This window comes from Delphinapterus leucas, chromosome 14, assembly GCF_059928025.1.
Source record: "Delphinapterus leucas isolate spDelLeu-1000000601 "Yukka" chromosome 14, BTC_Dleu_Yukka2, whole genome shotgun sequence".
Taxonomy (NCBI): Eukaryota; Metazoa; Chordata; class Mammalia; order Artiodactyla; family Monodontidae; genus Delphinapterus; species Delphinapterus leucas.
The window spans coordinates 70,207,287-70,223,270 of NC_143142.1; the positions used below are offsets into that span (position 1 = coordinate 70,207,287).

General features: G+C 36.3%; 1 pseudogene across 1 annotated transcript; it reads left to right on the forward strand.

Annotated features, from left to right (window-relative positions):
* Nucleotides 1-2,045: 2,045 nt before the first annotated feature.
* LOC149747645 (uncharacterized) lies at nucleotides 2,046-15,742 on the forward strand (annotated as a pseudogene). The gene is made up of 3 exons (XR_016387641.1): nucleotides 2,046-2,803; nucleotides 4,621-4,701; nucleotides 5,539-15,742. The product of XR_016387641.1 is annotated as an uncharacterized LOC149747645 (transcript).
* Nucleotides 15,743-15,984: the final 242 nt, after the last annotated feature.

The following is a 15,984-nucleotide window of genomic DNA, read 5'->3' on the forward strand; positions in this document are numbered from 1 at the left end:
ACACCCATGTTATCATACTCAGGACAAAAACAGAACACTTCCAGAATCCCCAGAGACCTTCAATGTGGTATTCGGCCCCAATTCTGCTTTTCTCCTTCCCCTGAGAGGTAACCACCACTATCACAAGTTTTACGTTAAATATTTCTTTGCTTTTTAAAATAGATGTTTCAAATTTGCATTTGTCTGATGTTTTCTTATTACTTGAGTGAGATTATACATTTTTGGGGAAAATACCTAGAAGATATATATCCTATATCAAGGAGTTCATGATGTCAGTATGTCATATTACCGGTGATGTTGGCCTTGATCACTTGGTTAAGGTAGCTTCTACTGGATTTCTCCACTGTAAAGTTGCTGTCTTTTCCTCTGTAGTTAATAAATATCTTGGGGAGGTAAAAAATAAAATAAAATAGATGTTTCACTTACATATATATCTCCAAACAAGATTGTTTAGTTTTAATGTCTCTATTATTTTTCCGACTACATTATATTTGTGACATACTAGGAGTGGAATTGCTTCATCATAGCTCATAAGTATCTTCAAGTTTACTAGATAATGTCAAGTGCTTTCCAAGTCATCTTACCAATTTATATAACTGCCAGCAGCATATTTATTTAGAACTTCATTAATGATTTACTCAATAAGATTTCATAAGTTTTCCATTAAAAGTATTGCACCTCTATTAGTAGATTTATTTCTAGATGCTTGAAAATTTCTTTTCAATATCTCTTTAAGTTTTTAGTTTTCTGAATATTTGTTGATGATACACAAAAATTTGAAATAATCGCTTGTACAAATAGAAAATACTTTCTTAAATTATTTTTGTATACTGATTTGTATCCACTAATCTTGCTAAACTCTTACTTATTCTAATAGGTTGCTTGTGGATTCTTTGGATTTCTATGTTTACAATCCTGCTATATGCAAATAACAGCATCTTTCTTCCTTATATAATGGACTTCTTATTTTATTGCCCTGGTTGGGACCTTCAGTACACTATTGAGGAGCAAGAATCATAGTGGACTCTTGTCTTGTCACCTTTTCTTCTCTCCATTTTACATCTCAACCCTTTTGACTGAGATTCCTTTCCTTCTGCATTTCTACCCTTTGCATTTCTTTCAGTGAATGCCTGCTGGTGAAAAACTTAGTCAAATTGTGTTTAACTAAAAAATGATCTTATTTTTACTCTTTACTTGATAGCTATTCTTGCTGAGCATAGAATCCTAGCTTGCCAGTGATTGTTTTTCAGTATATTGAAGACCAATCTAATTGTCTTTTGACTTTCACTTTTGCTTTAGAGAGGTCATTATAATAAAATGTAATAGCCTACGTTTTTTTAAAAAGGTAGGAAGCCAGGTTCCTGATGCTAACTTTTCCAGGTACTTTGTCTTATTCTTTGCTGCTCTAAGATTTATACTACCACTGAGAAGTTTGAATTATAAGTTGAAGATCCCAAGTTCTCCAACCATTACATAATAGTGGACTCAGAAACAATCAGAGCAACACTGGATTAATGAAACAGGATTTGTTTTGGCCATAAGGCAAAAAAAAAAAAAAAAGAAGAAGAAAAAAGCAACTAACAGTGATTTAAAGCATAAGTCATCTATTGTTTTCTTAATGGGAAGTTCAGAGATTTGGAATTCAGTTACATAACATTTTTTTGTGAATACAATATTACACACAGGAAGACATGTCTGCTCTTGAACTAGGATATATGTAAGTCTATTAATGGTTTGGAAAATTCATGTCACTAACTACTGCCTCCCTACCCAAAGTTGGCCTATACGAAATGCATGACTAAAATATATCTTAAAGTCATTTTTTCTCTATTCTATACTGCTTGCCACTTTGCTAAAGGGTCAGACTGCATCAGCTCTCAGATTGTTGTGAAACACCACCTCACTTTTGCAGGCTCTATCAGGTACACTTTTCCTAGTGCAAAGTGGAAAAGTACCAAAGATGGTCTTTCTTTTCTAGTTCCTGCACATCTGAAAGATCAGTATTCATCAGAAACAGTGACAAAATAATTCATAGTCTAAAGCAAGATACAATGTGCTAAGAAGCAGACAAGATTTACCGTGGATAATCCTTGATTTGTGTACTTAAGAGCTACTGAGGTGTACTTATTTCCTATTTTTATCTTTAATTCTAGCTAAAGCTATTTTAATGTTTTCTTTCCCCTTGTCTATCTCAGTAGAGCCACTGACTTCCATACAGAAGACTTTACTCACCGTTCACGCACATTTATCGTGATCCAGTAATCTTAATATTGTCTTATTTTTGGACAGTTTTGAAATTAGTCATCACCATAATCCCTCTATTTAGCCAAAGAATTTTACAGTATCCATAATCAAGGAGTGGCTTTGTAGGCTTTTTAGAAGCAAAAACTAAATTCCTAACCTGTGAGAAATCAAGTTTCAGTGACTTTAAGTAAGTTTTGTGAAATAAGGAAGGCAAAGGTTTACATCTGCTCAGAATCCTAGACTCTTAAAGTTGAGATAGTTTTCTGCAGGTCATTTTGGGAAGGGAGCAAATTTTTCTATTTACATTTTCCCAACTAACATAAATTGTGTACTTTGGGATTTAATTTGGAAGTTTTCCCAGGAAACAGATGACTATTACTTTGCATAATCCAGGTTGAGCAAATACACAATTACTAATTTAGCATAAATTCAGTATTTCCTAACTTCTGATCCACAAAGTGAACACAGATCTCTTTGGAGCTCCATTGGAGATACCAACCCGTTCAGAATGGACGGCCAACAGCATGCTGTGGATAGTGAACAAAATGCAGCTGAGTTGGTGAGTTTTGTACATACCTTTTAACTGCTTTCATGTCTAATGTTCTTGCTTTCTACATTTGACGTTTAACCTTTCCAAAAAATGAAGTTGCCTCATATTTCACGGAAGATGCAAAATGCCGTTGCTTTAATATCATATATACATCATTTTATTTCCTTCTCCTTTTCATAATATATTAAATATGAGTTATGGTGTTTCCCCACATGTCAAAAACATTTATACAATTTATTCCATTAAGTCAAATAATTAGTTAATGATGAGCAAAAACCCCCCAGTAAAACCAACTTTTGAGGCTGTGAAAAGGAATGGTTTGAATTTCCCATTTTTTAGTAATCTGACAGGCAACATATAACCTCTTAGGTCCCCCAAAACAAAGGGTAGAAGGTCTTTTTAATAATTCTTTTTTTTTTTTAAGATTTGGTTTTAACAAATTTGTTTTTTGTTTTGTTTTGTTTGTTTGTTTTGTTTTTAATTTCTTTTTGGCTGCATTGTGTCTTCGTTGTGGTGTGCGGGTTTCTCTTGTTGCAGAGCACCAGCTCTAGGCGTGCGGGCTTCAGTAGTTGTGGCTTGCAGTCTCTAGAGCACAGGCTCAGTAGTTGTGGCGCATGGGCTTAGTTGCTCCACAACATGCGGGACCTTCCTGGACAAGGGCTTGAACACATGTCCCCTGCATTGGCAGGTGGATTCTTAACTACTGTGCCACCAGGGAATTCCCTTTTATAATTCTTTATGAGTTTATTTGCTTATTTTAAAACATGTGGAAAAAACGGAAAATTACAAATAAAAAATTTTAAAAATCACCCATGATCCCTCCCAGAGAAAATCACTGCTAATATTTTGCTTCTTGTCCCTCATCCAATTTAATTTTATTCTTTTGATTGCTTTATTTTGTCACATGAAATTTTTGTCAATTTACCTAAATATTTTCTCCAAAATTCCATAAAGATCTTAATTAAAATTCAGAGAATTGAGAGCTTATACTACAGAAACCTTTTATAAGAGGACATTTGTTCACGTTGTCTTTTTGTTTCTCAGTAAAGTTTTATGGTTTTCTTTACATAAGTCCTATGGCATTTTATAGGCTTAGCTATTTTAAATGCTTCATTACTACTGTGAATAGCAGTTGCTAGTACACACACACATACTCACACATAAAACAAGTGCTGTTACACATATGTTTTATACCTTTATAATCAGCCAACTTGACGAGGTCTTATTACTTTCGATAGGTTATTCGGTTAAGTATTTGGGACTCTGTTTGTGAGCAATCATGTCATCTGCAAATAATGTTCATTTTTATCTTCACATTTCCATTATTTTTACACACTGATGAGAACTTCTAGAAAAACATTACCGGATATTGGTGGTAGGAGAATTTCCTCACTTCTCCTGCCTTTAAAGGAATGTGGTCCCTGATGTTTCACTGTTAAATATGATGGTCATTGCTTTGAGGTAGACATTCCTTGTCACATTTGGGAGTTGTTCTTTCCTTTTAGTTCTTTGAGATTGGTATTATTTGTCTGCTTTTATCAGTTTTGAACGATGAAATTTGTTAAATGAGCCTTGAGCATTGAGATGATTATTTTCCTTCTTTGATCATTTAATATGAAAAATGTATTCATATAATTCATATCACTAAACCATTATTAGAGTTTCAGATTCTCCTAGAACTTGGTTAGTTCGTCATTTAATACAAGTTGGACTCTCATAAGTTTTTTACATGTTTTATGTGTTTATTTTACTGGATAAAATAAATTTTCTTCACCCTTAAAAATCAGGGTTGATTGATTGCTTATTTTAACATTCTTTCTCTGTAGTTACCCAGAAATCCATACTGTTCAAACAAAGGAATGCACTGTGGTTGTAGATTGCCCATTGTGACCTTACAACCGCAGTGGGTGAGATTTGGGGCCCGTGGTGCGGTGGGGAGTCTTCAGTAGTTCTCTTGAGTAATGGTAAGCCGGGATGGCAGGCTCTGCTCTGTCAGCCCTGCTGCAGGGTTCTCCTCCCCTTCAATCCCTCCCCAGCCGCACCCCTCCTTGGTGGCTGTGTGCTTCTCCTGTGGCATCCCACCCCACAATCTCCTGCTAACACGGGGGAACCGCAGGCCCCAGCAAGTTATCAGTGCTGTAGTCTATGTCTGTAAGATCCTACTCCATGCCGGAGCTGACATCTTTTTAAGCTCAGTGAACTTCCTTTTATTTATGTTTAAAAGATAAAACTATTTAATGAATCATTTTCTAGTTATAAAATCTCAATATGTCATGTGAACATGGGAGATGACAGTGAGTCAAAGAAATACCTGTAAATGTCCATCACTCAGAGATAACTAATCTACATGTTCTGATATACCTTTTCTTTATTTTTTCTCCCCTTGAGGGCTAATTAGATAATTAATTTATACTGCAATTTTAGTAGCTGATATATAAACTTAATGTGATATATTCCTGAGGCAACCTATTTGCATTTGACATGATGCCTTATTGCTTTAGTACAAAGGATTAACTAAGAGGGGAAATTTTGTCCTTATGGACTTGTGGGCAAGGGGTGTGTGTGTGTGTGTGTGTGTGAGAGAGAGAGAAAGAGAGAGAGAAAGAGAGTGCGCTGATAAATTTGTTTGTTTAAATTGCGGCATTTGGAGTAGTGAAAAAATTAGCCATATTCTAATTAAAACCATTTACTTAAGTTACCACTGTCTTATTGCTGAAATATTCACTTTTCATAATCTTTTGCAGGTGACAGCAAAACTGTAGTCACTCTGGAAAACATTTCTGGTGTGTCTATTGGCCTAATTGCTAGGACCCTTGCCGTTCTGCTCTTATATTTTGTCCACCTCAGCAAGCCCACCAACAGTACCACCATCATCATTCACACAGACAGCAAGTCCAATCATGTCACCTGCATCCCTGGTTCTGCCCCATCTCCTGCCTCATCATCCCTGCCTGGATCTCAGAACACTCTGCCTTCTACCCCTGTGCCCAACCAAAGGTCCCCTACCAAGGTACCTCCATCTCCTATGAAGATGACTAAAACCACAGTGCGGGGCCATGAAGTTGTCACTGAAGATGGAGAATAACGTTTTGGGGGCCTTTAGCCCTCCTCAAGCCAGATCAACATCCTTACCCTGAAGGAAGCACGTCCAAGGTATTCTTTCCTCCTGCCAAGAGGTTCCACATCATTTAGCTTTATGAGACCTGCCCCACTTGCTCAATCATTTGCTGTATTCCCATATGAGAATGACTCCAGCGTTCTCAGTCTTGGGCCCTCCAATGTTCAAATGATTGGAAAAGAATTTCAATTGAGCTAGGTTGATTCATCCAGGCTGGGGCCCAGTGTTTCCTTTTCATCCTGTACAACCAATCTCAACTTCACTAATGAGGATTTTGACGGCTGAGGAAGTTGCCTGCTTCCTGTATGCTGGTTCTCAAGCTGGTATTTTTCATCCAGTTGTTGATTATTTCCCAATCTCATATACTTGGCTATTTTCAGCATTTCTATTCCAGTAGGGAAATAAGGAAATGTTTAATTAATGTGGTTAATGAACATACCTTATTATATAACTATTGATCATTACAGAAGCTTTCCTACTATTGGGGAATTCAGAAAAGAGGGCAGATCAGTGAGATTAGAAATAATCAAGGAAGGTTTTAGAGAAGGGCTGAAAGTTGAACAAGGGTGAAAGTTTAAATTTAAGGAGAGATCATTAAAACAGAAAATGAGAGGGCTAAGGGAGTTTAATAGATTTAAAATCCAAACCACATTTATGGATAAGCACACTTACCCAAAATACTTCAAATGTAACAAATGATGTATTTTATACACCTGCACTTCTTTACTGATAGTGTCAATATTATTTTCTATACTTGATATTTTGCTTAATCTCTAAACTATTATAAACTACTACTTATAAAATTTGAACTTTTAAATTGTTTTGTACTTCATGCTATAACTTTGAGTGCACATTGCTTGTAATTTTCTATGAAACACAAGAGTCTTGTTCATTGTTACTTTAATACTCACTAGAAGCATCCACATTTTATTCTGGAAAAGACTGCAGGGTTAAAATCAACTTGTCCATTCCATCCTCAACTTCCAAACTCTACAAAAGAGGAAGACTGTTCCAGGGAAGGGCGCTCTTGTTCAAAGACTCAGACCCTATGAGTAGACACGGGAGCCTGGATCTGTTTTGCATACCATCAGAGGTTCTAAATAGGTTCCAAAAGTGTTTTTTTTGTTTTTTTTTTTTAAGATTTCCTAAAGCAAAAGATTTTGTGTATATGCCATTCTAGGTTGATTTGCTGTAGTTAATCATAGGCCATGTAAATTAGTACAGACCTTGAGGCCTTGCTGAGTAATTAGGCTCTGCAAAAGAAAGATTAGAAATGTGATCATCGCTAGGTAATTATTATTTATGACCAGCTTGTATTATTTCCCAGACACTGGGAAATGTAAACATTTGAGTCTTTGAAAAATAATTTTTCAAACAATTTACCAATATTATTTGATAATAGAATTTAAGAATGAAGAAAGGCATTATATAAATTTTAGAAAAGAAATTTCATAAAGCTCTAGGTAAGATGAATGGGCAAAATGGAGAAAGTGTGCATGCATTTCTCCCTGGTAGAGTTTTAAATCAACTCATTTCTATTGTGCTTTTGATTTAAATGCTTGTGAAGAAGAAAGATTAGATTCACTAGGTTCAAATGTGCTTCCTTATATGATTTAAACTTTGCTTTGTAATATAAAATTTAAAAAAGCTTTTAATAAAAAGACCTAAAATAAAGGTACTGTTAATAAAGAATTTAAAAGAAAGTTTTGTATCCTAGAAGCCATTTTAAATAACTAGATGTTGTGATAAAAGCTGTTCTTTTCTTCCTTTGCTCTTTGAGATAATACAGAATGCACTATGGTAATATGGGGAGAATAACTTAATTGTGCTTAAGGAATCTGCTCTTAGCAATGAATTTCCTATGTTAAATATTGGAGGATATTGTAATTAGGGTTATCTGAGTTCATCAGGTTTCTGTGCTTTATAAAATGGGGTTGTGAATGAGCTCTTGGATTCATTTTTTGCTTTAGACTTTTACGGTTTAATAAAATCTTGAAGTATTAAGCAGCATTGTGGAAAAAGTCTTCACCAGTTAAAATACATAACTTGGACCAAAATTTTACAAAGTACTATGAAAATAGTGAAGTGTGCATATTCAATAAATGAGTAATCACCCAGTGGTGATGATTTATTCACCAAATATTAAAACCATATATATATGTTCTAATATTTATTATTTCAAAAATTTATTCACTATATTGAATGACAGTAATATATTTTAAAACAGTCAGGAAATTATTTAAAATATCTTCTACAGGACTTCCCTGATGGTACAGTGGTTAAGACTCTGTGCTTCCACTGCAGGGGGCATGGGTTCAGTCCTTGGTTGCGGAAGATCCCGCATGGCACAGCCAAAACAAAAACAAAACAATATTAAAAAACTAAGGATTATCTTAAGAAACCCAAATTAAAAAATTAAATTAAAAAAATATCTTCTACAAGCAATTTTTGAGTCCATTATTTATTCTTAAATGCAAAGTAATTCTTGTGGGATTAAAACGTTAAGTTTTCAAATACACTTCACCAAATAAGAGTGTAACTAACTTCTTTGGATGCATTACTAAAAAATGTTCTATTGGGCATTTTGTTTCCAAAATAGATCCATTTACTTACACTGAAAATCCACAGTAATAGGTAGAATCTGTACTCCATGATATGTCCACAATTATTTTAGGGGAACCTTTCAGAAGTTATACTGTGTGAGCCTTTCACTTTGATATTGTGCAGTTTCAAAAGCTTTTGAACCTTGGAACCATCTCTACTTTGAAACAAATTATTATTTGTGAACTTTCACTTGCTTAGTCTTTAAATTCTTTAATAATCTAAGTTTCTCATTAATTGCCATTATAGTGATAGGCAGCTAATGTCAGTGTTATGATCAAGTCAAACATGTTTGTGGTTTGTCACATCTCTTGCTAACTTTGGCCATGGCATCCTGAGAGCCTTTCCCAAGTCGTGTAGGAGTCTCTCTTTGTCATTCACAATGGTCATTACCATCAAACAATTTCAAGCAGGCGTTGTTCAGGGCTAAGAGGGAACTCCTCAGCTAGAAAGAGTTCCCTTTGCCAGGAAACCAACAGCAGGGTGAGCAACAAGCTTCCCCAGCCTTTCAGGGCACTGCACGAAGTTCCCGCTTCAATTTTATCCTACCTAGACTGGCAGAGCTAAGAAATATAGAACTAGCTAGTCATAGGGAAGAAAAGCAGGGGCTACAGATAGCTGCCACTTAGCAAGAGTCAATGTGGTTCACAGTGACCTGATGGAACTTGAGGATGTTATGGTAAGTGGAATGAGCCAGACAGAGACAATTATTATATGATCTCACTTATTTGTGGAATATAAAAAAATGCTGAAATTATAGCAACAGAGAGTAGAATGGTGCTTACCAGGAGCTGGGAGTAGGAGGGAGTGGGGAAAATGGAGAGAGGTTGGTCAAAGAGTATAAACTTCTAGCTATAAGATGAACAAGATCTGGGCATCTAATGTACAGAATAGTGATTATAGTTAATACTACTGTGTTATGTACTTGAAAGTAGCTAAGAGAGTAGATCTTAAATGGTAATTATGTGACATGAGAGATGTTTAGCTAAACTATGGTGGTAATCGTTTTGTGATCTATAAGTGTAACAACTCAAATGTATATCTTAAACTTATACAGTGTTATATGTCAGTTATATCTCAATAAAGCTGGATAAAATAAGTAAAAAATAAAATACTTGCTCACAACAACTAATGTCATCTTGTCCAGCCTCAGAGTGGATGTGTTTGCTCTGAAATGTAGTTTGATTTTTAAAAATACTGCAAGCACAGATACTTCTGCATCAGTTGTATTTGTTTCTACATTTGCAACTGTCCTACACGGAAGACATGGGCTTATCTTACAAATGGAACAAGAAGCCGCAAATTATTATTTCCTGCTTACTACACCAGGGACCTCTGTCTGTATCAGTTATGATAAAATTCAGCTATAAGTTGAATAGATGTTCCTAAACAATAATAAAGTTATGGAAGTTATAGAAAAATAATATATAGAAGCTTGTCTCTCATATACATTAAAAGACTGAAGGTAGATTTTGAAAAAGTAATTTTTTGGTCATAAGAGACCTAGACTCCTTTATCTCATTGTTCTACATCCTCAGTATCTGGCTTCTATTTCCTGGTTCAAAATGGCTGCTTAAGCTCCAATCATTACATCTATATTCCAGTCAACAGAAAGGAATAGGGATTAAGGGCTTGATCATTCTTCTAAGAATATTTCTCAGAAGTTGCATACAGTAAGTTTATTATAGCCCATTGCCAGAAATTAGTCATATAGCCACATGTAGCTGTAAGGAAGACTGGAGGATATAATGATTATTCTGGGTGTTTGTGTGACTAGCTAAAACTGAGGTTTCTATTTATAAGGAAAACAAACAGAATAGATACTGGGGCACAATCCAGAGTCTCTGCCCAACAATTCAAGCCAAACATTTTTAGATGAAGAAGTAAACATTTCACTCCAAATTCCTAATCCCTTTATGAGCCTCAGCTACTCTTTAAACTCTTTTATAAACAGTCTAGCAACCGCCAAATTTTAACAGTGTCTAATAATTGTGAATCAGATGCGGTCATTTACAGTGCCACTGAGCTGGCCTCAGGTGCCAAGCACGACGGCTGAGGATTCAAGTCTCCAGGAGTTTCACCTGGCACAGGAGAGCACCAAGAGCCCCTCGCAAAAGGAGGGAGATCATGCCGATGCTTTTGTGTATCTGCACAGAACCCAGCCATGTGTCTGACATAGAGAAACTACAAAGCAAGCATTTGATGAACTAAATCACTGATTACATCCCAGAAACATCAGGTGGAAAAGGACCACGGAGATTATCCAATCCAAACCGTTCACTTTTGAGATGAAGGACCTGAAGCTTGAATAAAGCTTGCCAAGTGCTGGGTGTATGCAGGTATCGTGTAACGGACTTTGTGTTAGCTGAGACTGCATGAACTCAGATCTGGGGCTCTGCACTAACATGAAACCTTTTCACTTTACATTTTCTGACTTCCATTTTGACTTGCTTCCTGCATGTATTAATGTGTTTTAACTCACATTTTATTAATAGCTACCTCACTTTTATGTATTTTTATTTCCAGTTGGAAGACAGGAAATCATGTTCTCTGATGCCATTTTACTCTTTATATTTTCTCCATCGTATCTTCAAGTTTACTTTTCATTTTCCCCAAGAACCAGGTTTTCTTCTTTCCAGGTTGCAAAGGGTTTTATGTTTCTGCCTTAACACAGTATTTGAATAGTTACAATGTACAAGTTCTAAAACTAGGCAACCAGGACTTGAAACCTAGCTCTCTCACTTACTGTGTGACCTCTGGCAAATTACCTACCTCTCTGTGCCACAGTTTTCTCATCTAAAATGTGGAGAAAAAAAAGACCACATACTGCATAGATCTATTTTAAGGAGTTAATAGCTTAGTAAAACAGCCTGGCAAACGTTCAGTGAATGTTATCTGAGAATGATGGTGACTTCTTAAGTAAAGGATGGTATTCTCTTGCTACCTAGCATGTTTTTGGCCATCTCTCCTTTTCTAATAAATAATTTATTCAAAAAATTACAATTAGTATTGACATTTAAGAAAAATGACACAAGATAGTTGAAGCCTCTGAGTAAGTATTATGACATGGTTACCTCAAAGCTGAATAGAGATTAGACTTGGGTGGAATAAAAATTAAAGTGTGTGGAGAAAAACCCTGCAATGATTGGAGGTGAAGGTCGAGTGGGAGATAAAAGGATTCACCTTCCCTCCTGCAAGAGCCGCAGAGTGAATGTGCTATCAGCTGGCTAAGAGAATTACACTTCACACATCTCCTCAAAGTGAATAATAGCTTTAAAAACAAATTTAGCTATTTTTAAAATTATTAATGGGAACCAGTGAGGACCACCTTAATACAGAAAATTAAGATTTAAGATGCAAAAACGATTTTAGTGAATGAAATACATGTTTATATATTTTAGTTTATATAGTACTTTAACTTCTCATAGACCGTTTCCCCCCAGGACACACATTTAAACCTATTGCTCCTGACAAATAGGCTAGATTATGCTGGTCCCTGGGGGTGATTCAGGGCAAGTGGGTAAATTCAGGTACTTCTGCAGGTCTCTCTCTCGTCTCTTGGGCAAAGAGTTTTTATCATGCCAGAATGTCTCATGAGAAGCTGATTTCCAATAAGTTGGAAAGATTCTCCCAAGAGTCGACAGTTGGTAAGTGGCAGACGTAAGGCCTCCATCCTGTCTTCGTGGGTCCAAGTGCAGTGTGTGAGAGGTAAAACTTGGACTAGAGAATTTCATTTTCTACGTTCTGGTTGGCAAAGCCTCACCAACGGCCAGTAGATACTGGAACATAACTATAGCCTGTTTTGTAGCCATATTAATTGCCCTAGGAAATTCTGATAAGTGTCTCTGGTTAGGAATCATTACTTCAAGCCTAGATATGTATGAGAATAGCACTGGTGAAGCTCAGTCTTCAACGGGTCTGTACTTTACCTTATTATTCCTCATCATTTTCAAGAAAGCTTGTTCCTCTGCTCAGTGGGATATGAAGTGCCAGTCTATGCCAGCAGAACTTTACTTATCTGGGATGGCAAGTACTAGACTTTTTCCAAGAACTAGATTTTACACCACTGATGACAATTTTCATTTGGTTGCCCATATAGTTATCATGTTAAGGACACTCAGGGCATACAAAGAACATTTAAAAATAATCTCCGTTCCCAAGGAATTTTAGTCTGGGGTGAAAAATGGAGGTACCCAGTATCTGAATGATCAAAGTGGTAAAGCTAAGTAAGGTCTCTGTGGGTTTGTATTGATAGATAATCTCTTCTGGGGAAATCAATGAAGACTTCATGGAAAAGGTGGCATTTAGGTTGACATTTGAAGAATGTTTAGGATTTGGGGGTTTTGAAAATTTTTTTGTTTGTTTTCTAATCTAAATGAAATACATGTTGGTTGTGAAAAACCAAATTTGAGAGTTTAAAGAAGTATGTGGGAAAAGAAGGAAAAAAGTCAATTTTTTTTAGCACCAGAGGCAAGTACTTTCCCTTATTTTTTTCTGCATTTTAAAATACTTGAGACCATATAAAACCATATGGTGGGCTTCCCTGGTGGCGCAGTGGTTGAGAGTCCGCCTGCCGATGCAGGAGACACGGGTTCGTGCCCCGGTCCGGGAGGATCCCACATGCCGCGGAGCGGCTGGGCCCGTGAGCCATGGCCACTGAGCCTGCGAATCCAGAGCCTGTGCTCTGCAACGGGAGAGGCCACAACAGTAAGAGGCCAGCGTACCGCAAAAAAAACAAAAAAACCCAGAAAAACCCAACCATATGGCACTTTGGTCATATTAATCAAGATTTATCCAGCATTTAAAAAAATGCTCATAGCCTTTAGCTCAGTAGTTTTGCCTATAGATCAATAAAGGTTATAAGTAGGAATGCAGATAAAGACTCATGAGCAAAGATATTCTTCACAGCATTTTTATAAATAGCAAAAGGTATGGAACAGTCTAAGAACTCCCAAACGGAAGTGATTAAGAATGACCAGCAGGACATTTTTTGAGGAGATGGAACTCTCCTTGGATAAGAGATGTTGACAAGAAGTCCCCTGAAACTGGAAGGTAAAGGAGGTAAGGATGGGGGTACAGAGTAGTGTAATATACAGCAAGTTATGGGGGCATATAAAGGACAGTGATGCCTCTACTGCTTCCCGGACACACAGATTGACAACATCATTTGGGTTTTAAAATGCACGAGTTTAAGCCATTTTGCTCTTTCTTGCCATTTATGGGACCATCCTCCGGTGAAATGTTGTCTGTCACCAGGACAGGAAAGAAAGCAAAGGAGGTGTGGGCTGAGTAATCCAAGTGTTGAGTGAAGTGCCTGCAGGTCAGAATGCACTGCGGAACACAAGGAATGCCACACCCTTCCCATGGCTTCTAGTTCCCTCCAACACCTCAGTTCCTCTCCAGCTTGGCCTCGCACCCTCTCTTCTTACTAACAACACAGGTAATCAAATCACAGAATTGTAAATGGAACTGAGCTTTCCTAAACAAAGCTAATAACCAATGGGACCAGTATAAATTTCAAGTTCGATAATGGAGTCTGCTTGCTAAACATTCATAATATATCTCCGCAAAAAGATCTAGTCAAATTGGATGGCCTAATGGTGCCAATATCTGTGAGTTCTGTGTCAGGTCTCATGTCAGGTATGATGGAATGTATGTCGTAGGTAAGTCCCTTAAACTCTCTAAGTTTCAGTGATGCCTGCAGAGTTGCCATGAGAATGAAAGGTAATAATATCTGAAAATTAGGGGTCCCAATATTGTCTTATAATAGAGGATTTGGGGGTGGTTGGGAGTGTGGGAGGAGGGAACTCTTTTTCTTTTGTAGGCTTGATTTTAAGGAAAACACTTGCAGGGAAATAAGAAAGGTACAAGGAAATGAAAGATTTGAGGTTAAAAAGAACAACATATGATTCTTCTCTTCTACTTCTTTGTTTTGAATGAGAAAATGATTTGACTGCATCTTAAAAGATCTTTGGCCTGTGCATTTCTTTAGAGATGTCCTTCTCCCGTGGCTATGTAGGTGCTTGGTAACTACTATGCTATACAGAATAACTGAGTTCTTTCCTGTGTTACGTGAGAATCTCCTCTTTCTTTCCCTACTCTTCCTGCTTGCACAGCCACTTCATATATGTAGGGGTTTTGTTCTGTTTTTATAAAACACCTGCCTGTACCAGGTGCTATAGGAGGCTTTAAAAATGTGTATGGAATGCTTAATATTTGTATAATTTGGCTGTACTGGAAAGGCTCACCCTTGAAAAACTTTGAAAGTATTAAACTGGGCTCTGGTAAAAATGTAAATTGGTTAAACCTATTTCAGTTATAAGGGTGTGTACCCTTATTACACCAGAACAAATTGGTTCAGTTGGTAGATTCTCTTACACAAATCAATTTTATGTTATTAAAATACATACCACCCCCATATATAATGATGTTTTCCTGAAAAGAAAAAAAATATTTTTCTGTTATGGGTATCGTCTTCTGTTTTCCAAAATGGTGGAAATGTTATAGTATCAAGCCATTTTCACTCAGGTACTAGTTCTAAAAGAAGCATTTTCGTGTTTATTTTAAAAAAAGATGAACAGTACCCTGAAAAAAATTTCTGTGAGGGAATAGTTTGACTCACCAATAGATGCTTCCGAAAGCAACAGGCAGGGCTGACAAGCACACCTTAGTGGAGGAGCGGAGACATCTGGTGGACGCCAGATGGAAAGAAAGCAAGATACCAGGTCCACAGAGGGTGTTTTTTGTTTGTTCGTTTTTGTTTAATGCATCTTCATAAGGCAATAATGAATAAATAAAAATTACAGAGGGAAATTATGTTAAATATCTGAATGCGTATTGCTTTGCCTTTGTTAGCAACAGTTAAAATTATTTTAAATGAGATTTAATTAAAACATTATATATATACATACATGTATATTATATATATATATATTACATATATATATTTAGCTAGCTAGGTCCTCAAGGTTTTTGAATATCGTGTTTAGCTCTGATGCAAGAATTAATACTCTTGGGGGAAATTAAAACAATTATGAGTCATCCAAAGATATGAGGGAAAAGCTTTCTCATACTTTGTTCTTTGTATTATTAGTGGCAATTTTTATCAAAGTTCAAAATGCAGGCAGAGAAAAAGCAATTCTACTTCTAGGAAAATATGCCACTCATATACTGGCAAAAGTACACAAAGATATCTGTAAATCCATGTTCATTAAGCATTGTTTGCATAAAACAAAAACCTAGAAAGAACTTGGATTTCCATTCTAGGGGAGTGATTAAATAACCAGCAAATGGCAATATAATGAAATAAAACTGTTACAAAGAGTGAGATAAACCTATAATATCATTATTTGCTGAATGTGTTATAGTATTAAATCATTTATGTAAAAAGTATATGTATGCATGTGACTGTTTAGAAGTTCACAGAATACACAGTTTGACTGAATGCCAAATGATCAAGGGTTAAGTCCAC